We start from the raw sequence: 23,753 nt of genomic DNA, 5'->3' as shown, positions 1-23,753 counted from the left end.
GCAGGATACAGGGTTAATATACATAAGTTAATTATTTTGCTGTATACCATCGATGAGGAATTAGAACTTGAAGTTAAAAACACAGTAACATTTACAAAGTGGACCAGGCAGCTGAACCTGAAACTCCCACTTTGAGGCTTTGTATTTGCTGTTCCCTCTACCTAGAAGTCTTTTCTCCCAGGTATCCACATGAGTAACTCCTTCAAATCCTTTAAATCTTCTCTCGAAAAGTTATCTTTCTGGAGGATTCTGGGAAGATGGCAAAGTAGGAAGGATCAGGAATTGGTTTCCCTACGTAGACAACAATTGCACTGGCAGAATCTGTCTGATGTAACTATTTTGGAACTCTGGAGTTTTATTGAAGGCTTGCAACTTGCAGGGGAAGCCTTAGGTATCAAATGGCAGTTAATTTCATCAATTTCAACTCTTAGTGTAGTAGCAGATCCCCATCTCCCAGCCCCAGACCAGTGGCAGGCACCTGTGCATGGGTTTCTGGAGCATCTGGCATGCATCTTGTGGGATCCAGGGTGAATACCCACCAAATATTGAGGATCTGTCCTCTGAATGCTAACTACTGCTTCTGATCACAGAGGTGCAAAAATGAGGGTAGCCATTGTTGTTGTACTCTCTCCCCATTGTGACAAGCCCTTCCCCTTCTAGTTGAAGTGACTTCCAGAGGATTTAAAGGGCTGACACCCTTCCACTCCTCTTTCATTTCTTTCTCTTTTTCCTCTTCTGGAAGCCAGACATTAAAGACTAAGATGTTCAAAATCAACTATATGTATGAGGGAAAATTAGAAAGTGACTCTGCATGACCAGGGGAAGGCACAGGCTCAGAAAAGACCCAATAAGACTTTAAGTTTATAACTCAGGCTGGTCTTTGGTGCAAAGACAGGCTGTGATAATAGAAACAAACAAACAAACAAACAAACAAAAAAGAAAAACCAAAACCCACACAATAACCCAAAACAGCAAACCCTGGGGAAAGGGAAGATTCTGATTTCCAGAATTAACACATTATCAGATTCAAATGTCTGGTTTTCAAGACAATAATAACAAAAACCACAAAGAAACAGGAAAGTATGGCCCATTCAAAGGAAAAAAAATCAATAGAAAGTATTCTTGAAAAAACCTGGTGGCAGATTACCAGACAAAGACTAAAACAACTGTCTCCAAGATGCTCAAAGAACTAAAGGAAGATGTTGAGAAAAACCAAGAAAATTATGTATGAACAAAAGGGAAATATCAACAAAGAGATATAAAATCTTAAAAGAAAAATATAAAACCTAAAAAGAAACCAGAAAGAAATTCTGGAGCTGAAAACACAATAACTGAAATGAAAAATTCACAACAGGGATTCAAAGGCAGATTGTGAGCAGCCAGAAGAAAGAATCAACAAACCAGAAGTTAAGATCATGGAAATTATTCTATGTAAGGAATAGAAAGTGAAAAGATTAAAGAAAATCAAACAGAGCCTAAAGGATCTGTGGGATAACACAAAAGACCAACATTTGCATTATGGGAGTCCCAGAAGAAAAAGAGAGAAAGGAGCAGAGAGAATGTTTGAAGAAATAGTGGGTAACATCCCAAATGTGATGAAAGACAAGAATATAAACATCCAGGAAGATAATAAATAAACTAATAAAATAATAAACTCCAAGATGAATTCAGAGATGCTGGGACACATAATCAAACTTTTAAAGGCCAAAGACAGAGAATCTTTTTTTTTTTTTTTTTAAGATTTTATTTATTTATTTATTTATTTGACAGAGAGAGATCACAAGTAGGCAGAGAGACAGGCAGAGAGAGAGTGGGGGAGGGAGCAGGCTGCCCGCTGAGCAGAGAGCCCAACGTGGGACTCTACCCCAGGACGCTGAGATCATGACCTGATCCAAAAGCAGAGATTTAACCCACTGAGCCACCCAAGCGCCCAAAGACAGAGAATCTTGAAACAGCAAGAGAGAAACAACTCATCGTATATAAGGGATCTTAAGTAAGATTATAAGCATATTTTTCATCAGAAATTTTGGAGACCAGGGGCACCTACGTGGCTCAAGTAGGTTAAGCTTCTGACTCTTGATTTCAGCTCCAGTCATGATCTCAGGTTTGTGAGATTGAGCCCCATGTCTGGCTCCACATTGGGCATGGAGCCTGCTTAAGATTCTCTCTGCTCCCCCTCTCAAATAAACAAATAAATCTTTTTTTAAAAAGTAAAGAATTAACACCAATTCTTTTCAAACTTTTCAAAAAAATTAAAGGAGGGGCCAGTTCCTATCTAACTCATTGATGAGGCCAGCATTACCTTATACCAAAGCCAAAGACACAGCAAGAAAGAAAAACTACAGACCTAATATCTCTTATGATAACTAATGCAAAAATCCTCAGCAAAATACTAACAAACCAGAAGATCTAACAATTGTAAATATTTATGCCTTTAGCATGGGAGCAGCCAATATATAAACCAATTAAAAACAAAATTAAAGAAACACATTGATAATACTGCATTAATAGTAGGAGACTTTAATACCCCACTCACTTTGATGGACAGATCATCTAAGCAGAAGACAAGGAAATGGGGCTTTGAATGACACACTGGACCAGATGGACTTCACAGATATATTCAAAGCATTCCATTCTAAAGCAACAGAATACACATTCTTCTCGAATGCACATGAAACATTCTCCAAAATAAATCATGTACTGAGTCACAAATCAGATCTCAACTGGTACCAAAAGATTGGGCTCATTCCCTGAATATTTTCAGGCCACAAGGCTTTGAAATTTGAACTCAATCAAAAGAGGAAATTTGGAAAGAACTCAAATATGTGGAGGTTAAAGAGCATCCTGCTAGGGACACCTGGGTGGCTCAGTTGGTTAAACGTCTGCCTTCGGCTCAGATCATGATCCTAGGGTCCTGAGATCAAGCTCCACATCAGGCTCCTTGCTAGCAGGGATCCTGTTTCCCTCTCTGCCTGCCACTCCCCCTGCTTGGCTCACTTTCTCTCTCTCCCTCTCTATTACAAATAAGTAAATAAAATCTTTAAAAAAGAAAAAGAAAAAGAAAAAAAGCATCCTGCTAAAGAATGAATGGGCAACCAGAAAATTAAAGATGAATTTAAAAAATTCATGGAAACAAATGAAAATGAAAACGCAGCTGTTCAAAACTCTTGGAATACAGCAAAAGTGGTCCTAAAAGGGAAGTATATAACAATACAAGCCTTTCACAAGAAACGAGAAAGGTCTCAAATATACAACCTAACCTTATACCTAAAGGAGCTGTAGAAAAAATAAAAAACAAAGCTTAAACCCAGCAGGAGAAGAGAGTTAATAAAGGTTACAGCAGAAATCAGTGAAATAGAAACCAAAAGAACAATAGAACAGACCAACAACCTAGGAGCTGGTTCTTTGAAAGAATTAATAAGAATCAATAAACCAGAGCTGTCAAAAAAGAAAGAGAAAAGACCCATAAATAAAATCATAAAGAGGAGAGATCACAACCAACACTGAAGAAACACAAATGATTATAAGAACATACTATGAGCAACCATATGCCAACAAATTCGGCACCTGGAAGAAATGGATGCATTCCTAGAAACTACTGAAACAAAAAGAAATAGAAAACCAGAACAGACCCATAACCAGCAAGGAAATTGAAGCAGTAATCAAAAATCTACCAACAAACAAGAGTCCAGGTCTGGGTCAGAAAATAGAAATGGAAGGAAAACTTCCAAAGTAGTTCTTTGAGGCCAGAATCACTTTGATCCCAAAAGGAGAGAAAGACCCCACCAAAAAGGAGAATTAGAGACCAAAGTCCCTGATGAACATGGTTGCAAAAATTCTAACCAAGATACTAGCCAATAGGATCCAGTAGTACATTAAAAGGATTATTCGCCACGATCAAACAGGATTTATTCCTGGGCTGTAAGGGTGGTTCAACATCTGCAAATCAATCACTGTGATACACTGCATTAATAAAAGAAAGGGCAAGAACCATATGATCCTCTCAATAGATGCAGAAAAAGCATTTGACAAAGCACAACAAACTTTCTTGATTATAACTCTTTACAGTGTAGGGATAAAGGGGATATACCTTAATATCATAAAAGCCACATATGAAAAGCCCACAGCAAATATCATTCTCAATGGGGAAAAACTGAGAGCTTTTCCCCTAAGGTCAGGGACATGACAGGGGTGTTCACTCTCACCACTATTGTTCAACATAGTACTAGAAGTCTTAGCCTCAGCAATCAGGCAACAAAAACAAATAAAAGGCATCAGAATCAGCAAAGAAGAAGTCAAACTCTCATTCCTCGCAGATCACATGATACTCTATGTGGAAAACCCAAAAAACTCCACCCCAAAATTGCTAGCACTCATACAGGAATTCAGCAAAGTGACAGGATATAAAATCAACATACAGAAATCAGTTGCATTTCTATACACAAACAATGAGACAAAAGAAAGAGAAATTAAGGAGTCAATCTCATTTACAATTGCATAAAAAACCATAAGATACCTAGGACTAAATCTAACCAAAGAGGAAAGGACCTGTACTCCAAAAACTATAGAACACTCATGAAAAGAAATTGAGGAAGACACAAAGAAATGGAAAAATGTTACATGCTTTTGGATTGGAATAACAGATATTGTTAAAATTTCCATGCTACCTAGAGCAATCTATACATTCAGTACTATCCCTATCAAAATACCATCAACTTTTTTCACAGAGCTGGAATAATCCTAAAATTTGTATGGAACAAGAAAAGACCCTGAATAGCCAAAGGAATGTTGAAAAAGAAAACTAAAGCTGGTGGCATCACAATTCTGGACTTCAAGCTCTATTACAAAGCTGTAATCATCAAGACAGTATATGATGGTAAAAAAAAAAAAAAAAAAAAACAGACACAAAGATCAATGGGACAGAATAGAGAACCCAGAAATGGACCCTCAACTCAATGGTCAACTAATCTTCGACAAAGCAGGAAAGAATGTCCAATGGAAAAGTCTCTTCAGCAAATGGTGTTGGGAAAATCATACAGCCACATTTCAAAGAATGAAACTGGACCACTTTCTTATACCATAGACAAAAATAGACTCAAAATGGATGAAAGATCTAAATGCAAGACAAGAATCCATCAAAATCCTAGAGAAGAACACAGGCAGCCACCTCTGTGACCTTGGCCAAAGCAACCTCTTGCTAGACATGTCTCTAAAGGCAAAGGAAACCGAAAAGCTTTTTCACAGCGAAGGAAACAGTAGACAAAACTGAAAGGCAAATGACAGAATGAGAGAAGATATTTGCAAATGTCTTATCAGATAAAGAGCTAGTAGCCAAAATCTTCAAAGAACTTATCAAATTCAACACCCAAAGAACAAATAATCCAATCAAGAAATGGGAAAAACAAGTGAACAGACAGTTCTCCAAGGAAGACATACAAATGGCCAACAGACACGTGAAAAGATGCTCAACATAACTCCACATCAGAGAAATACAAATCAAAACCACCTCACATCAGTCAGTATGGCTAAAATTAACAAATCAGGAAATGACAAATGCTGTCAAGGATGTGGAGAAAGGGGAATCCTCTTATACTGTTAGTGGGAATGTGCGCTGTTATAGCCACTCTGGAAAACAGTATGGATTTTCCTCAAAAAGTTGAAAATAGAGCTACCCTATAACCAAGCAATTGCAATACTAAGGACTTACCCCAAAGCTAGAAATGTAGTGATCCAAAGGGGCACATGCAACCCATGTTTATAGCAGCAGTGTCCACAATAGCCAAACTATGGAAAGAGACCAGATGTCCATCAATAGATGAATGGATAAAAATGTGGTGTGTGTGTGTGTGTGTGTGTGTGTGTGTGTGTGTGTGTGTGTGTAATGGAATATTACCCAGTCATCAAAAAATGAAATCTTGCCATTTCCAATTACATGGCTGGAACTAGAAGGTATTAGACTACGTGAAATAAGTCAATCAGAGACAGATAATTATCCTATAATTTCACTCATATGTGGAATTTAAGAAACAAAACAGAGGAGTATAGGGGAAGGGAGGGAAAAATAAAACAAGATGAAATCAGAGACAGAGACAAACCATAAGAGACTCTTTTTTTTAGTATATGTGCTGCCGAAGCAAGCACAAGAGACTCTTGTTTTTTTAAGATTTTTTTCATTTATTTATTTGAGAGAGAGAGAGAGAGAGAGAAGGAGAGAAAGCATGAGAGGGAAGAGATCAGAGGGAGAAGCAGACTCCACATTGAGTAGGGAGCCTGATGCGGGACTCGATCCCGGGACTCCAGGATCATGATCTGAGCCGAAGGCAGTCGCCCAAGCAACTGAGCCACTCAGAAGCCCCCATAAGAGACTCTTAATCATAGGAAACAAACTGAGGTTTGCTGGAGGGGAGGCAGGTCAGGGATAGGGTAACTGGGTGATGGACATTAAGGGGGGCATGCAATGTAATGAGCACTGGGTGTTATTTAAGACTGATGAATCACTGAACTCTAGGTCTGAAACCAATAATATGTTATATATTAATTAATTGAATTTAAATAATAAAAAATACTAGCAAACCAAAGTCAGCAAAACATTAAAAGGATTATATGCCATGATAAAGAGGAATTTATTCCTGGAATGTAAGGATTGTTCAACATAGAAAAACCAATCAGAAAAAAAAATCAACAGTATAATGCATCACATTTATGGAATGAAGAGAAAAAAATGATCATCTCAATTGATACAAAAAGGCATTTGACAAAACTCAATACCTTTTCATTATAGAAAAAAAAACCTTACAGTCTAAGAATAGAAGGAAGCTATCTCATAATTGATATAAGAAAAGTCATATGTGAAAACCCCACAGCAAACATTGTACTCAATACTGAAAAACTGAAAGCTTTTCTTTTAAGATCTGGAATAAGACAGGGATGTTTAGTTTTGCTGCCTCTTCTCAATATATACTGGAAGTTCTAGTCATAACGATTAGATAAGAAAAATTGATAGACATCTGAATTGGAAAGAGAGAAGTAAAATTACCTGTTTGCAGATGATATGACTTTATATGTAGAAAGTCCTCTAGATTCCCATTACATAAACTGTTATAATAAATGAAATTAGCAAAATAGCAGGATGCAAAGTCAGCACACAAAAATTAGTTGCATTTCTATACACTAACCATCTGAAAAGGAAATTACACAAGGAATTCCATTTATAATAACATCAAAATAATAAAATATTTAAGAAATTAGTTTAATCAAAGGGATGAAAGAAGTACATTGAGAACTACAAAACATTGCTGAAAGAAACTAAGGAAGACATAAATAAACAGAAGGATAGCTTACGTTCATAAACTGAAAGACTTAAAATTGTTAAGCTGTCATACTATCCAAAGTGATCTAAAGAGTCGGTGCAATCCTTTTTACGATGACGTTTTCTGCAAAAATGGAAAAACTCATCCTATAATTCATATGGAATCTGAAGAGACCCCAAATAGCCAAAGCAGTCTTGGAAGAACAAAGCCAGAAGACCTATCCTTCCTGATTTCAGAACTCACTAAAAAGCTACAGTCATCAATATAGTGTGTACTGGCATAAGGAGACGTACAGAGCAACAGAATAAAATGGAGAAGAGCCTAGAGATAGTCTTGTGCATATGGTCAAATGATGTTTGACAAGGGTGCCAAGACCATTCAATGGGCAAAGGACAGTTTTTTCAAGAAATGTTGCTGGGGACACTGGACATCCACATTCAGAAGAATAAAGTTGGACTCTCATATAACACCATATATGAAAATTCACTCACAATGGATCAAAGATTGGGGTGGAAGACAAAACAATGAAATTCTTAGAAGAAAGCTTAGGGTCAAAGCTTCATAGCATTGGGTTTGGTGATGAATTCTTGGATCGGACACCAAAAGCACAGGCAACAAGAGAACAAATAGAGAAAGCAGACTTCATGGGAATTGAAAATTTTGTGCTTCAGAATAAAATATTATAGAACAAAAAGGCAACCCTCAGAAAATATATCTGAGGAGGGATTAATATCCAGAACGGATAGAAGTTCTAAAACTCTAAAACTGAACTAAAAAACCCAAACAACCTGATTAAAAAATGGGCAAAGAACTTGAATAAACATTTCTCTAAAAAATATGTACAGATGGCCCATAAGCATACAAAAAGATGCTCACCATCACTCATCATCAGGGAGATGCAGATCAAAACCACAAGGAGATACCATCTCAAACATTAGGATGACTACTATTTAAAAAAAAAAAAAAAAAAAAAAAAGGAGAGAAGGGCGCCTGGCTGGCTCAGTTAGTGGAGCACATGACTCTTGATCTCAGGGCCCTGAGTTCAAGCCCCATGCTGGGTGTAGAGATTAGTTTAATTAATTAATTAATTAAAAAATAAAATTTAAATTTAAAAAAAGGAAATAGGATGTTGGTGAGGGTGTGGAGAAATTAAAACACATGATACTGTTGGTGGGAATGTAAAACGGTACAACCACCGTGGAAAACTGTATGGTGGTTCCTCAGAAAATTAAAATTACCATCTGACCCAGAAATTCCACTTCCATATACACAAAAGAATCAAAAGCAGCATCTCAAAGGGGTATTTGCACAACCATGTTCATAGCTGTGTTATTCACGATAGCCAAGAGAAGGAAGCAACATAAGTGCCATCAAGAGATGAGTGGATAAGTAAATTGGTCCATCCATACAATGAAATATCTTTCATCTTTAAAAGGAAGGAAGTGGGGTGCCTGGGTGGCTAAGTGGGTTAAAGCCTCTGCCTTCAGCTCAGGTCATGATCTCAGGGTCTTGGGATCGAGCCCTGCATCGGGCTCTCTGCTCAGCGGGGAGCCTGCTTCCTCCTCTCTCTGTGCCTGCCTCTCTGCCTACTTGTGATCTCTGTCTGTCAAATAAATAAATAAAATCTTTAAAAAAAAATGGAAGGAAGTTCTGACACCTGCTACAACATGGATGACTCTTGAGGACAATTTGCTCAGTGACATAAGCCAGTCACAAAAAGATAAACACTATAGGATTCCACTTATATGAATGCTTGTAAGTAAGTACCCAGAGGAGTCAAATCACAGACAGAAAGTTGAATGGTTGCCAGGGACTGGGGAGGCAGGGAGGGTATAGTTTAATGGGTATAGTTTCAGTTTTACCTTATGAAAAGAGTTCTGGAGGTGGATGGTTGTAGTTGTATAATGTTATGAATGTATGTGATACCACTGAACTTTACAACTAAAAATAGGTAAGATGGTAAATTTTCTTGAAGATTTTGTTTGTTTAGGGATGCCTGGGTGGCTCAGTCAGTTGGGCTCAGGTCAAGCCCTGCATCGAGGTCTCTGATCAGTGAGGGGTCTCCTTCTCCCTCTCCCTCTGCCCCTGCTCCTTCTCTCTCTTGTTCTCTTGCTCTCTCTCTCTCTCTATCAAATAAATATAAAAGATTTTATTTATTTATTTGAGAGAGAGAACACAAGCGAGGAGGACTGGGATCCCAACAGGAGCAGAGATCATGACCTACGCTGAAGGCAGATGCTTAACTGACCGAGCCACCAGGCGCCCCACGATGGCAAATTTTATGTTTTGTGTATTACCACAATTTTAAAAAATCTGTCTTCTCAGCAAGGCCAACCTTCATTGCCCTCCCTGTGATCACTGCCTGTGCAAGTATTCCTTGTATTCCCTTATTTCACCTCTACTACTACTTACCATTTAACATACCGTCCCCTTCATCTCACACTTTGGACGTATTTCCCACTTGAATGTGGCACACAGAAATGCTCAATAAATATTAGCTTATAAAAGTTTTATTGAGATGTAAGTCACAAACTCTGCAACCTGCTTACTTAAACTGTGAGATTTAGGTATTTCTGAACATTCATGAAGCTGAATCACTAAATCACTGCTTTCTCACTCCAGCACATTGTCATGCTCTCGAACAGAAAGCCCCTACGCACTAGTGGTCACTACCCATAACCTCAGGTCCCCCAGCCCCTGGCTACCACTGATCCGCTTTCTTTTTCTGGGCCCAGTGAGTGGACTCAATGCCATGTGTGTTCTTTGGTGACTAGCTCCATTCACTAGGCATGACGTTTCCAAAGTCTGCTCATGTAATACACATCAGTACTTCATTTCTGTCTCGCTTTTTTTTTTTCATCTTGCCATTTGTTTCTGCATGTCATCTTTTAGTCAACTCAGTTCAAATGTCACCTCCTCTGTTAATCTGCCCAGATTTAGAGCTCCACAATCTAGGGTATCTAATCCAGGACCACACTGCCACTTCAGAAACAAACATTTGGCCTGCTAAATTTCTTCAGGACTAAACTACTTATTCTTTGAGACTATCATTCCTCGTTTACTTCTATTCAGGGTTGATTTTCCATTTTACATGCTCCTGGAAGACACTGGAGAAGTAGATCTACATCTCCTAGCCAACTCAGCGGGAAGTCAACCCTATTTTACTCCTGCCACCAAGTGGTTAGAGGCAAGCATGACACCAATCCAGACTGGACGGGCCAGACCCCAGAAGGAAGAAGAAACTTAATGTCTGTGCGTGAAGCCCAGGAACTCAGCCTCATTTTCAGAGTGCGGCATGCCTGCTTTTGCTGAAAATGTTTCCAAACCCAAGTCGGGCTTTTTATGTGTGTGGTTCAAGGTTGTCTCAACCACTTACAGACCGGGCTGATTGTCAGAATCTCTGTGGGTGTTGAAAATATAGAGATGCCAAGGCCACATCTCAGCCTAATGAATTAGAATTTCCAGGATCGCACCCCAGGCCTGTGCATTTTAAACATCTCAACAGGTTGAGAGCCACCATGCTGAATTCTAAGTTTAGTATCTGCTCTGGGCACACAGCTGGCATACAAAAAGTACCCAGGTCTGGATTGAGTGAATGAATTGATTCAGTGAAAGAACAAATGGCTGAATATGTAAAGATTTTTTTAAGACAGGTTTTTGGGGGTTTTTTTTTTGTACACTGAGGTGAAGTTCACATAACACAAAATATGCCATTTTAAAGTGAACAATTTAGGACAATTAGGACATTCATAATGTTGTATAACCATGATCTCTATCTAATTCCAAAATATTTCTATCATCCCAGAAGGAGACCTCATACCCATTAAGCAGTTACTCCTCATTCCTACTCCCTGGAGCCCCTGGCAGCCACTAAGCTACTTTCTGTCTCTATGGGTTTGCCTGTTCTGGACATTTCACTAAATGGAATCACATAAGATATGTCCCTTTGTGTTTGATTTCTCTCACTGAGCAGAATGATTTCAAGGTCCATCGCATTATAGCACGGATAAGACTGCATTCCTTCTTGTGGCTCAATAATATTCCACTGTATGTAGAAAGCATGTTTGTTATTCACCTGTTAGTTGACACATGGAACAGTTTTCATGCAGTTAGCTGGTAGAGGACTCTCCACACAAGCTCATTCTCTGGCTCGCTGCACGTGGATCTGATGGACACCCCTCTTACTCGCTCTGGGGTCTGTGGTCTCTAGCCTCTTTTGTGGCATGAAGGGGGATGACTGCCATGTGTGATATTTATGGAGACACAGAAGTTAGCCTCAGTATGCACCTTCTGAGGGAAGTTTCGCATCCTCTTCAGAAAGCTCTAATTGAAGCTTTTCTGGTTGCTTTGATTTTAGCCTCAAACACCCCACTCTAGCCAGTATCCTCCTCAGAAGGGCTAAGCACTCCTTGTCCTGGCACATGTTGCCACTGAGACTCTTTGTGGCCGAGTCCGCAGCATCCTGGCAGGCCCCAGGTCTTCACTGGAGAGGGGGGCCTCACAGGACTCTCAGGTGAGACACTCATCACCTGTTCCCTAGCCTGGAGCAAGGGACATCAGAAGGCTACTGCTTACAAGCTTTTGGCCCACAAATCTAAGACCCAGTTAAATAAGAACAGCACCGGAAAACCTGAGCAAGATTTCCCAAGACCCCTTTCGTAGGATATCATCATTTCCTCCTGTATTTAAGGTTCCTGTGGGTATAAGGCCCCTGAACCCCACAACTATTTGAAATTTAAGTATAAGTTATATACAGTGAAGGACACAACTCTAAAACAGAAAGTTTACTGAATTTTAACGTATGTATACATCTGTCATCCCTCCCTATCATAGTGAGAATCTGCAGCCCCTGAAAGCCTCCTCTAGTTACCTGTCCAGTGGCTCCCACCCCCAGAGGGAACCTATGTTCTGACCCCCATTACCGTCAGGTAGTGTTGCTTGCTCTGGATCTCGGTAAATGGACTTGTCACATAAACACTTTGAGCCTGACTTCTTTCACGTGGGATTGTGCCTTTGCGATTCATCTGTGTGGTCATCTATGGTGTGGTTCATCTTATCCCGTCGTTGTATGGTATTCCACTGTGCGGGCATGTCCCAGTTCGCTTACCCGATCTAGTGCCGATGGACGTCTGGGTTGTTTCCATTTCGACTGCTGTGAGTCACATACTCTAGGCATTGTGGTCTGCTGGAGTCATGTGCCCTCATTTCTGTTGAGTGCATAGGCAGGAGTGGAACTATGGGTGGAGTCCAGTGTTCATCTGTTTACTCATTTAGCAGCATTTACTGAGCATGCATTACCCCTGAGGCCCGCCCTAGAGGACAGAGCCACAGTAAACTCCCGGCTCCCAGGAACTTCATCAGTATTTGTGGTTGAAACAGTAGATATTGACTATAGGCCTCTGGGGCCACCACCTCACTGTGCACAACTCGTCTGCCTCAGTTTCCCTACCTGCCAGGCAACACTGATGAGAATGTTTATCAGTGTGGTGACACTTACCAAGGTGACACTGCATTGGCAGTGTTGCTGGCTTGGAGATCCACAACCCTGTCAACAGGGCCTTTGCTTCGTGAAGGGGCCTTGACTCCTCCTGTCTAACCCTCAACCCCCAGCAGAGCACACTAGCTAAGAAGTGGGCCCCTAAGTCACACACAACCAGTCTACAAGCTGGATGAGATCTATGGGTACCTCACCCCAAGAGGCAGAGGCTGTTAGTTTCTCAATCCTCGGGTGCAGAGTGGGGCTGAGCCAGAATCTGAACAGAGGCCCCCAGAGTGGAGACAAGGCAGTGACCAGCTACACCTATACCTCTGGAGAAGACATTGAGTGAACAGATGCTGGGAGAAGTTTGGGGTTTGGGGGGTACTTGGAGAGTCCCTGTGGGCTTTGGGTCCAAGCCCAGTCCTCCCTTGGGGGGTCCCTACAACTGACAGGCCTTCTCTAGAGTTGTCCTGACCATGCTCCTCTACCTTGATGGGAACAATATCTCCAGGTACCCTGAATCTTCAGTGAGAGCAAGGCCAGGTGTTCCGGGTGCTTCTCTCTGTTTTGCCCTCTGACCCTTTACCTTTCAGACTAATGTCCTTCTTGAAAATCAACTTCCCAAAATTAAGTCCACCCAAGTTCCCAAGTAAGATGAAAACCCATTTTTCTTGCAAATCTGATATGAGCATAATTTAATATAAGGCATAAACTAATAAACTAAAGATCATATATATTACAGCAGTACCACAATAAAAAACAAGCCACTATAAGAGACAAATGAACAGCATTTTCGCCAAGGGGAAAAGGGAAATAGAAATGAGATGTGAGTTATATTCTGTGTATAAATAACTTTAAAGAGAAATAATAAAGATGACTTTTGTAACTTTCAGTATATTTGGGGAGAGATTATTTAATTGTGGTAAAATAAGAGGTGGTAAGTTTAGCTGACGCTTTGCATAATCAGGATTAAGTTAGTTTCCTAAGAAAGGCACAATAGGCAAGTATCATTTTATAGGGTTTTTAAGATTTTGGAGATACATAGCATTTCTTTGTGTTTGAGTGCCACAGACTTTTCAGCAGGGCAGTTCTCCCTTCATCTGAAAGGTAACAAGTGGCCTTTAAAACTTCTTGGGGCACCTGGGTAGCTCAGTGGGTTAAAGCCTCTGCCTTTGGCTTAGGTCATGATCCCAGGGTCCTGGGATCGAGCCCCTCATCGGGCTCTCTGCTCAGTGGGGAGCCTGCTTCCCCTTCTCTCTCTGCCTGCCTCTCTGCCTACTTGTGATCTTTGTCTATCAAATAAATAAATAAAATATTTTAAAAAAACTTTAAAACTTCTTGTAAAATCTCATTAAACAAAATACTACTGAGCGATTAAAAAAAAAAATGAACTATTGAAATGTGCAACAACTTGAATGGACCTCCAGAGAATCACACTGGGTGAGAAAAGCCAATCCCAGAAGGTTATACACTGTATGACTCCATTTATATAACATTTTTGAAATGGGAAATTACAGAACAGGAATGGATGAGCTGTTGTGGGGAGGGGGTGTGTTTATAAAAGAAGGGACCGTGTTGGTGATGGGTGTGTGTATCTTGATTGTAGTGGTGGACACATGAACCTACGCTTGTGACAGAACTCAGGCAGCTAAATGCACACGCATGCACAAGTGAGCAGACATAAATTTGGGGAAAACTGAGCAGGACCAGTGGCTTGTATCAGTGTCAATACATCAGTACCTCAGATGATACTACGCTACGGTTTTGCAAGGCATTACTCCTGGGGAAACAGAAAATGGTAGACGGGGATCTCTCTGTAGTGCTTCTTAGAATTGAACGTATGTCTGTAGTGATTTCACAATAAAAAGTGTAATTTTAAAAAAGCAGGAAGGGGAGTGCCTGGGTGGCTCAGTCTGTTGAATGTCCAACCCTTGGTTCCGGCTCTGCTTGTGAACTAGGGGTAGTGGGACCAAGGCCCGTGTGGGGCTCTGTGCTTAGCCAGGGGCCTGCTTGAGATTCTTTCTCTTTCTGCCCCTCCCCCAACTTGTGCGCGTGCTCTCTCTAAAATAAAATACATAAAATCTGAAAAAAAAATTAAAATAGAAAAGCAGGAAGAGGGGGGCACGTGGCTGGCTCAGTTGGTAGAGCATGTGACTCTCAATCTCAGGGTCATGAGTTCAATCCCCACATTGGGCATGGAGACTACTTAAAAAAATAAACAAACAAATAAATAAGCAGGAAGGAACTCTCCTTAGAGTCCAGCCCTCCGGGGCACCCACATGGATCTTAAAGTAGGAAGGGAGGCTTAGATGGAATCCTTCAGGTTCTGCCTGGGGCGTGTGTGCCCGGCATCAGCTTCTTGTGGCACAGCCCTCCTGCCTCCGTGCGTGCAGAGTCTGGGTGCTTGGCTTGGCTGGTGGCAGAAGGGAAGCTCCTTCCAGCTGCTAGTCCAGCTCTACTGCTGGCCCAGGCTGCTACCCCTCAGATCTCAGATATTTTTAGGGCTCCGTTGGGGGGAACTCTTGGCAACATTTCCAGCTTTGTTACCGTTAATTTGCTGTTGCCCTTGCATCTGTCTGCTTGCTTTGTTTTGCCTGTGAGCATGAAGGAGGAAGTCCTATAGGTCAAGGGTCAGAGTTATCTTCCCTCCTGTGGAGGGAGAGGCCCTGGGATCACTGGTGGGGCCAGGTCACAGTGCAGCTTATGGTGGGGCGGGGATTGCCTCACGGAGCTTTGGAGCTCGGAGCACAGCCTTGTTGCGAGTCTCCCACGAGACTCAGGTACAGGAGGGTGGCTCACAGAAGGACTTGTAAACACGGTACTGCAGGGAATTTGGAAATGCAGAGACATGTAAGGAAGAGAATGAGAATAAAAAGCACTCACAGTCCCACTGCCCAGAGAAATCCAGGGTTAACCTGTCAGAACATTTCCTTGCCTTAAAAAAAAAAAATGTGTGTGGGTGAGTGTGATCTTCTGTTTTGATTCCCACATTTTTCACTTAACATTACATTATGAATATTTCTCAATGTCCAAATTAAAAAGGATAATTTATAATGTCTTAGTGTCCTTGGATGTGGTTATCCCAAATCTTATCCAATCCCTTGTTGCTCACTCAGTGGAGTTTTGACTGTTTATTTAAGAATCACGCTCTTCTGGAGGCCCCATCCAGGTGTAAATCCTGCTCAGAGATTTCTTTTTCTATCTAGTAAGCACAGCATTATGAAGAAAAATTGGCTGAGGAATTTATTTGCTTCCCAACCACATTATAAGACTCATCAGTGTAGTGAAGGTTTTACTATTATATTCCTGCTTGGTTTAGTTTTATGCAATGAAATTGGGGGTCTTCATGGAAAACTTCTTTTTTGCAGAGAGAGGAATGGTTTGTGTCTTTGAATTTTATCTGGTTTTAAAAAGTTCTTTCTGGGGCGCCTGGGTGGCTCAGTGGGTTGAGCCGCTGCCTTCGGCTCGGGTCATGATCTCAGGGTCCTGGGATCGGGTCCCGCATCGGGCTCTCTGCTCAGCAAGAAGCCTGCTTCCCTCTCTCTCTCTGCCTGCCTCTCTGTCTACTTGTGATCTCTCTCTGTCAAGTAAATAAATAAAATCTTAAAAAAAAAAAAAAAAGTTCTTTCTGAATGATCTCTTGATGCATTTGTCTTAACTAGTAACTGAGTGTGCCGAGGTTTTTATGGTTTCTTAAAACTGTCAGGAGATGCCTTTGGACCTTTCAGTGGGGTCACACCAGTTCAGTGGTGAAACAGGAACCCCAAAGAATGCAAACAGAAGCAAGTAAGTGGTTGACTGTGAAAAGTCGGGGGAGGATGAGAGGGGCAGAGGATTGCTGCTTCTCAACATAAGCTCTTCGGTGACATTTCATATTTTTACCTTGTGAATATGTTACTTTGAATAAAAAACATGGGGAAAGATGCCTTCAATTCAGTCTCAAAAGTCACAGGGGATAATAAATCTCCTTAATTTATGGAATTTGTGGGAAGGCTCATGTTTCTTTCTCTTTTGTGTAGAAGATATTTGTGTAGAAGGGTGTTTGCCAGGGAAAATATATTTCTGGTACTCTCTAGAGCACAGGCTGACCTGTGATTCCAAAGCAAGGCTGTACCATCACCCAGCCTGACCTCCCTTGCCTGTCCATGGAGGGACCCACTGGATGGGGTGTTATCTGTGATCCAGGCAAGATGCTGGTATGAAGGGAGCTCAACCACGGTCTTCCCACATCACAGGAAGAAAATGCAAGAGAATGCAAAGGAGGTTAAGTTAACAGGTGAATGTGTTTAAGGTTTTCCCTGAAGCGGTTTTTAAACCCCAGATGCCTGCTGCTCCCACTGGCTACTGGCGAGGGTGCTGACATTCAGATGTCGGCCCCCAGCCCAGTCTTTGCCCATGTTCCACATCATGCCTTCCTTCCACCTCTCAGCCTAAAGAGTAAATTTAGTAAATAAGCTCATGAAATTTATTTCTGTCAAGCTAAAATGTGATTTCTTGAAATAATAATGTATTTTTAGGCATAGAGCACTATGTGCATATCCTATAGTAGTCTTTTCTACATGTAGCATTGTTTTGAGTACGTATGATGGAATAAAATATATTCATAGTCCTAAGTGTTCAACAAAATCATCATGCCCTCCAGAGTCTCTATTGTCTGAGCCAACCCGGTATTCATTGGAAGACAGTGAATACTCTACCTTCTGTAACTTTCCCACAACGACTTAAGGAGTGAGCCCTTTGAAAAGATTGATTCTTCCCACAGAATTCAGAAGTATATTTCAAGGAGGTGTCCACGTTGGTCCCAGACAAAGTTGTGAGGATTGCCTCCTGTGGCCTTCCTTTCTTCCTTTTTGGGCAACGGCTGCTTCCTTGATGCCCTGGATTAAGCATGTCCAAGGGAGAATTCTTGGTCTTCCTCCTGAAAGCTGCCCCTCCCCATTCTTACCCATCTCAGTAAATGGCAGCCCCATTTGCCCAATCAATTGCCACAGCCAATACCCAAGAGACACGAATTCCTCATTTTTTCTCGCTAACCCTCCAGTGCCATCCACCAACATGTCCTGCTGACAATACCCCAAATCTGTTGGCTCCTCTCCATCTTTGCCATCACTGTGACACCCTGGTCCAGGCCACCATCCTCTCTCACAGGCCTCCTCACTGGACTTCCTGCTTTCTACTTTTACCTAGTAAAGTCCGTCCTCCATTATAGCAGCCACCAAAACCAGAAATAAGATCATGTCACTGGCGTGTTTAAAACTTCTTAGTGGCTTTATACCAGTTACTGTCTAACCAGGAAAACAGGCCCAACTTCAAGTGTGTATAACCAAGGGATTTAAGGTAGGGAGTTGTTCACACAGAGGTGAGGCAATCTGGAGACAGCCCAGGTAACGCAGCAGGAATCCGTTGCCACTTCTAGTCCAGAGGGACAAAAGGAGGAAGCTGGGGCAGCACTAAGGATAATCCAGATTCCATCCTGTGGCCATCACGGTCCCAGTACCTAGAGCAGTGCCTGGCGTATAAGCACTTGGTAAATGTTGGTCCATTGGTTGGTTGGATGGATGGATGGACAGATGGATGGATGAATCAGCTTTCCCACTTGGCATCTCCCTTCCAGATGTCATGTATATATTCAGAAGGGCTAATGGTGGGATCCTGCTTTCCTTAGGCAGTGGCCCTCCCCAAGGATCTCTGCCCAGGAACGATGTGGCCTCTGATGTCAGACATGGTTGGATTTGAATCCTGACTCTGCCACTGCCTAGATGTATAAGCTTGGATGCTTCTGTTTCCGCATCAATAGAAGAGGGATTGTAGTAATGATTGCTGCCTCATAGTGTTGATGTGAGTAGCCCCAAGGCACCGGTACCCAGTCTTAGCATGGTGCTATGCTGTGGGCACAAGTAACTGTAATCTGGACAAAGAGTCAGCCTGTGCCTTGGGAGCAGCTGTCTCCCCAGACCAGCACTACCATGGTCTGGGCAACCTTTTACGGTTATCACAGAAGTTCCATCATATTCTGTTCATAGTATTCTTTGCAGAGCTGGCGTGCTGAGTACTTCAGAGCTGGGTGCCATGGGGTGGCACTGTTTGCTAGCCGTTGGCTTCGGCATCTGTGCACTCGGGATGCAGGCCCTCCACCAAGTCAGTCTCTGCTGACAGGGCTCGAGCGGCTCTGTGCTGGTAAGCACAGATTTTTTAATTTAAAAATCACATTGTTTTGGATTGACCATATAATTTAGAAAGGCCTTCCAGGAACTGGACTGGATATAGAAGAGATCACTTTGAAATCTTTTATCTAGCCAGTAAGTTTCACTAATCTGTTTCAGAAATGCATAGAATGTGGTAAATCGAGATAGAATTCCTGGAACGTGTTCTCAAATCAGATCTCCTGGGGGAAAACAGTTGCCTCTTTGTCCTGAGGATGAAGAGGGACGTGGCACTTGTCTTCCTTCACCCACCCGCACCACCCTGGCTGCATGAGGCTCACACCAGCCCTGTGGATCTGGATCAGGACTTAGCGACTGTGAAGTTTGCTAGTGCATGGAGTGAGGTATTCAGCCTAGACAAGTGGCATTTACATTAAATAAAATTTTCAGAAGAAATCTGTCTGATTGAGGAATTGTTTATTTAAATATTCACACATTTAATAATATCAATTCCTACCTTTTCAAACATTCAATAACTGCTTCACTCCCTGCCCTGAGTGCCTTCCTGTGTCTAGCTTCCCGAGGACCGCCGAGTCAGCACGATTTGATGGTGAAGGAAGTCCGTGCTGGAAGGGGGCCTAGTGACTTGCCAATGTGTCTTGTCCAGGAAGAGTCAGAGCCAGAATGCCACCTGGATTTCAGGCCCCAAACACTGCCATTGGAGAGTGTGCACTGGCCCAACCAAGGTCATGTCAACGGGAGGAAACTGCCTTTGCTGCATTGCCCTTTATAGCTGGACCTGGGGTTCAGCATTGCTCTATTCCTTGCTATATTCCTTGTGCTCAAAGGGAATTTGGACTGTGGTTGACATTTCCTGACCCACCTTCTTCGGGGCTGCAGAGTGAAGGAAGGGGACCAAGCGCACAGTACAGTGTGCAGTCTGCTTCCACATCACTAAGTTTGGAAGCTGAGCCTATCCCTCTTGCCCACCTGACTTACTTCTTTGGTTAGGAGTAGTGTGTTGTGCGGATACCTCCCTCGTGCAGGTGTCAGACTGAAGAACTTTCGAACACCCTGTTTTAATTTTCTTCCTACGTAGTGCTATTTGACATTTTCCTTTCTATTGAAGTGACTGGTTTTACTTTCTGTCTCCTCCCTGCAAAAATTGAAGCTCCATGTGATCAAAAATTTTGCCTAGTCCTCTAGCCAATAGAAAGCTATTAAATTGACTGTTAAATGAGCCATTGCCAAAGCAACAAGCACAAAGTACAGGAGAGACCTCACAATTTGCAAAGAAGAGAATGCACACTGATAACTTTAAAGAAATGGTTAGAATTTAAGTGTGTTCTTAAGTTCTTTTCAAGACATATTGAGACTGTATAAACAGCTTTATTTTTCCTGCAGTCTTAGATCAGCAGCCTATTTAGATGGAGCTGAAAATCCTCAGCTTTTTAATAAAAATCTCACCAACAAAGAATGGCTACTGGATACCTTTGGATTGGGCACCAGACCAACACAGCCGCATTAGGCAGTAGTGCTGGCGGCCATCTGGCCTGACTGCTCGGTGTTTCAGAGGCTTAAACATTTCCACTGAAACCCAGTGTAGCTTGTTCTTCGTTGAGAGGAAGGGGCAAGGAGAGGTTTTCCTGAGTGCTGGAAACGCACTCTGGTAAAATGATGTCTACCCCAAACTCCGGCCCCAACGAGGACAGTAAAACACGCACAGAAACCCTTGTAATGTGGAAGGATTACAGTTACCATAAATATTTATGGAGCTGAGCAGCTTCTTAAGCAGAATACACAGGACATCTGCTGCTGAGGCTGACATACAGGCTGGATATTTCCTTGCATAGACTCTAGTAACATGCTCATTCTTCACAAAGAAAAGTTGTATTTTTTTTTTAAAGATTTTATTTATTTATTTGACAGAGAGATCACAAGTAGATGGAGAGGCAGGCAGAGAGAGAGAGAGAGAGAGGGGGAAGCAGGCTCCCTGCTCAGCAGAGAGCCCGATGCGGGACTCGATCCCAGGACCCTGAGATCATGACCTGAGCGAAGGCAGCGGCTTAACCCACTGAGCCACCCAGGCGCCCAGAAAAGTTGTATTTTTAAAGTGAGTTCCTCACCTACCAAAACTGTCTGCCTCGAAGATCTAAGAAGCCCTCCCACCCCACTGCTTTCTAATATCTTGCTATCTCCCACCAGGAGGGGACTCTGGTGTCTGGCCCTACCAGTCCTGGTGCAGTGCTCCTTTGTGAAGCTCTAGGGAGGTGTGCAGTGCATAGGGGAGGCACGTCCCGCTCAACCCCCGGGCATCTACTTGGCCTTGAGCCCCCATGAGCCTAAGCGCTTGGTTCTTGAGTTTCACTGGCAGTTTTCCCACTTGCTGCGGAGTTCCGTGTAAGAAGTATAGTCTTCCTCCTGTTGTTTTTTTGTTTTGGGTTGTTGTTTATACAGTGCTCCAGATACATATGGCACTTGGAAGCAATTAAGGTAAAGATGCAAAGTGGGCCTGTCCCGCAGGGCTCCCGATCTGCCAATCTCCTGCTCCCAGGGAAGCCCTTCTCAGACAGGAGCCTTATGAGGCGTTGCACACATCAAACGAGCACAGGGAGGATACACTTTTCAGAGTAGTTCTGTTTTGTTGCCTATTTTTTTTTTTAAAGATTTATTTATTTATTTGAGAGAGAGAGGTGTGGGGACGGGCAGAGGGAGAAGAGAATCCCAGGCCAACTTGGCACTGAGACTGAGCCTTGATGGGGGGCTTGGTCCCACCACCCGAGATCATGACCGGAGCTGAAACTAAGAGTCAGACACCTAGTGAACCGTTTTGTTGCCTTTTTTCTTTTTAAGATTTTATTTATTTATTTGACAGACAGAGATCACAAGTAGGCAGAGAGGCAGGCAGAGAGAGAGAGGGAAGAGGGCTCCCTGCTAAGCAGAGAGCCCAATGTGGGGCTTGATCCCAGGACCCTGGGAGCATGAACTGAGCTGAAGGTAGAGGCTTTAACCCACTGAGCCACCCAGACACCCGTGTTTTTTTGCTTTTTAAGACTGGTTTTTAATATCAGTTGATAGAAAACAGAAGCCCTTCCATTCAAAGGTGAAGCAAAAGATTTGTAGCTGCTCCTGGTGGAAACTAACACTGTGGCTTTGTAGCCACACAGGCTATGACATTTGCCATCTCTCATCTGGAAACCACCGTAAACCCCTCGTCCGGGTGTGTCTTCATGGTTGCAAAAGTGAGAGACAGAAGGCCTTGGAGAACAAAGGTCATGAGGTCATTCACAATGGCTTCTCTGCATTCCTGTTTGTCACTGGCACTTTGGTCCACCTGGAGGTGGCCATGCAACATGGCCTGGGGATTCTACACACATTCTCTCAGTGACTGTGACTGCCACCATTGCCCCCACCAAACTATGTTGGCCTTTCACATTATGGTAGTGTGTGCACAGGTGGCTTATAAGTGTGCTATGACTGCTAGCAGCCAGCAAACACATCCTTCCTCTCTCTTCCCCCAGAAACCGCCACAGGAGCATCGTATGGCATACAGAGAAAGCACAGGGTCCCTAGTTTTCTTATGCTTAGCCCTGATGAGAAAAGAATAAAATAGAATAGAACTTCATTAATGTGAAACAGTAGAAAAAGCCTTTACACTCTGCACTTATCAAAGTAAAGTGGCCTTCATGTGCGGAAAGTTGACTTGATATGCCATTAAATGTGGTTAATTAATATGTGAAAATTTAACCGAGGCATGTTTGTGCAGAAGAGCTTATGCAACAGAAAGAAGCCACATTGCATTTAACCTAAAGCGGGGAGTAGTTTATTCTCTCCAACGCTTGAAGACATGTTCTTCAGACCCATGGGAGGGAGGAGATCATGCAATGTGAATGTAAGTCATAGTAGCAAAGAGTAGACATACGGCAAAACCTGCCATGCTCAGATTTTAGCAACGCTCAGATGTTCTCTGACGACACATAATGGAGAGAAGAGAGCAGGGGGTAAACTTCTGATAGCGATTTAGGCTGACTGAATGTTAACAGACTTGACTTAATACTCAGACTAGTAGAGTAATTTGCTCCAAACTCCAAAATAATAAATATAAATGTGAAGTAAATGGCATCAGACTGGCCAGAGGCCCCGGTGAGAGAAGCATGCCAGCCCAGGGTGACGGGGACTCTGCTCTGTTTGTACTCTAGACCCCCGGCAGGCACAGCTGGGGAGAGCTGGACAGATGACCCTGGGATGGCATATGTGTGTTTCTGTACCCCAGCCTGGCATCCACTGGGTTTTGCCAGAGGAGTGTGTGTGTGTGTGTGTGTGTGTGTGTGTGTGCATGTGTGTGTCTTTCTCTCTCACACACACATACACACACAGCCTTGACTAAGTGTGTGTGACAGAACAATGCAGTTCTCTGTAACTCTGGTTCTACAGAAAAGGGTAAGCTGCTTGTAGTCAGGGGAGCAGGAATTTTTTTCTGGGCTGTGTGATGAGCTCAGGATTTATTTTGGCAAGCTCAAAAAAAATAGTATGTGTTATCCTGAATTCCTGGATATTGTTGGGCTCAGCTGTGCTGGTTAGGAGCCCCTGGGTTCCAGGCCCTCATGGCCCATGCTCATTAAAAAAAAAAAAAAAATGACTTGCAGCATCAATAAGAGAACAGCATAGAAGCAGAAACACTCAGCTGAGTGTTTTGGTTAAAGAAAATGAGATGGTCTCTAGGACACTACATAGTAACTTCACCTTAAATACTGCCCACAGATTTCAGTATTACTTGAATATTTGAAAGAGAATTATGGGTGTTCACAGTATTAGTTGATC

This window comes from Lutra lutra, chromosome 18 (genome assembly GCF_902655055.1).
Source record: "Lutra lutra chromosome 18, mLutLut1.2, whole genome shotgun sequence".
NCBI lineage: Eukaryota > Metazoa > Chordata > Mammalia > Carnivora > Mustelidae > Lutra > Lutra lutra.
The sequence above is the reverse complement of the archived record's forward strand: the minus strand, read 5'-3'. Positions refer to the sequence as shown.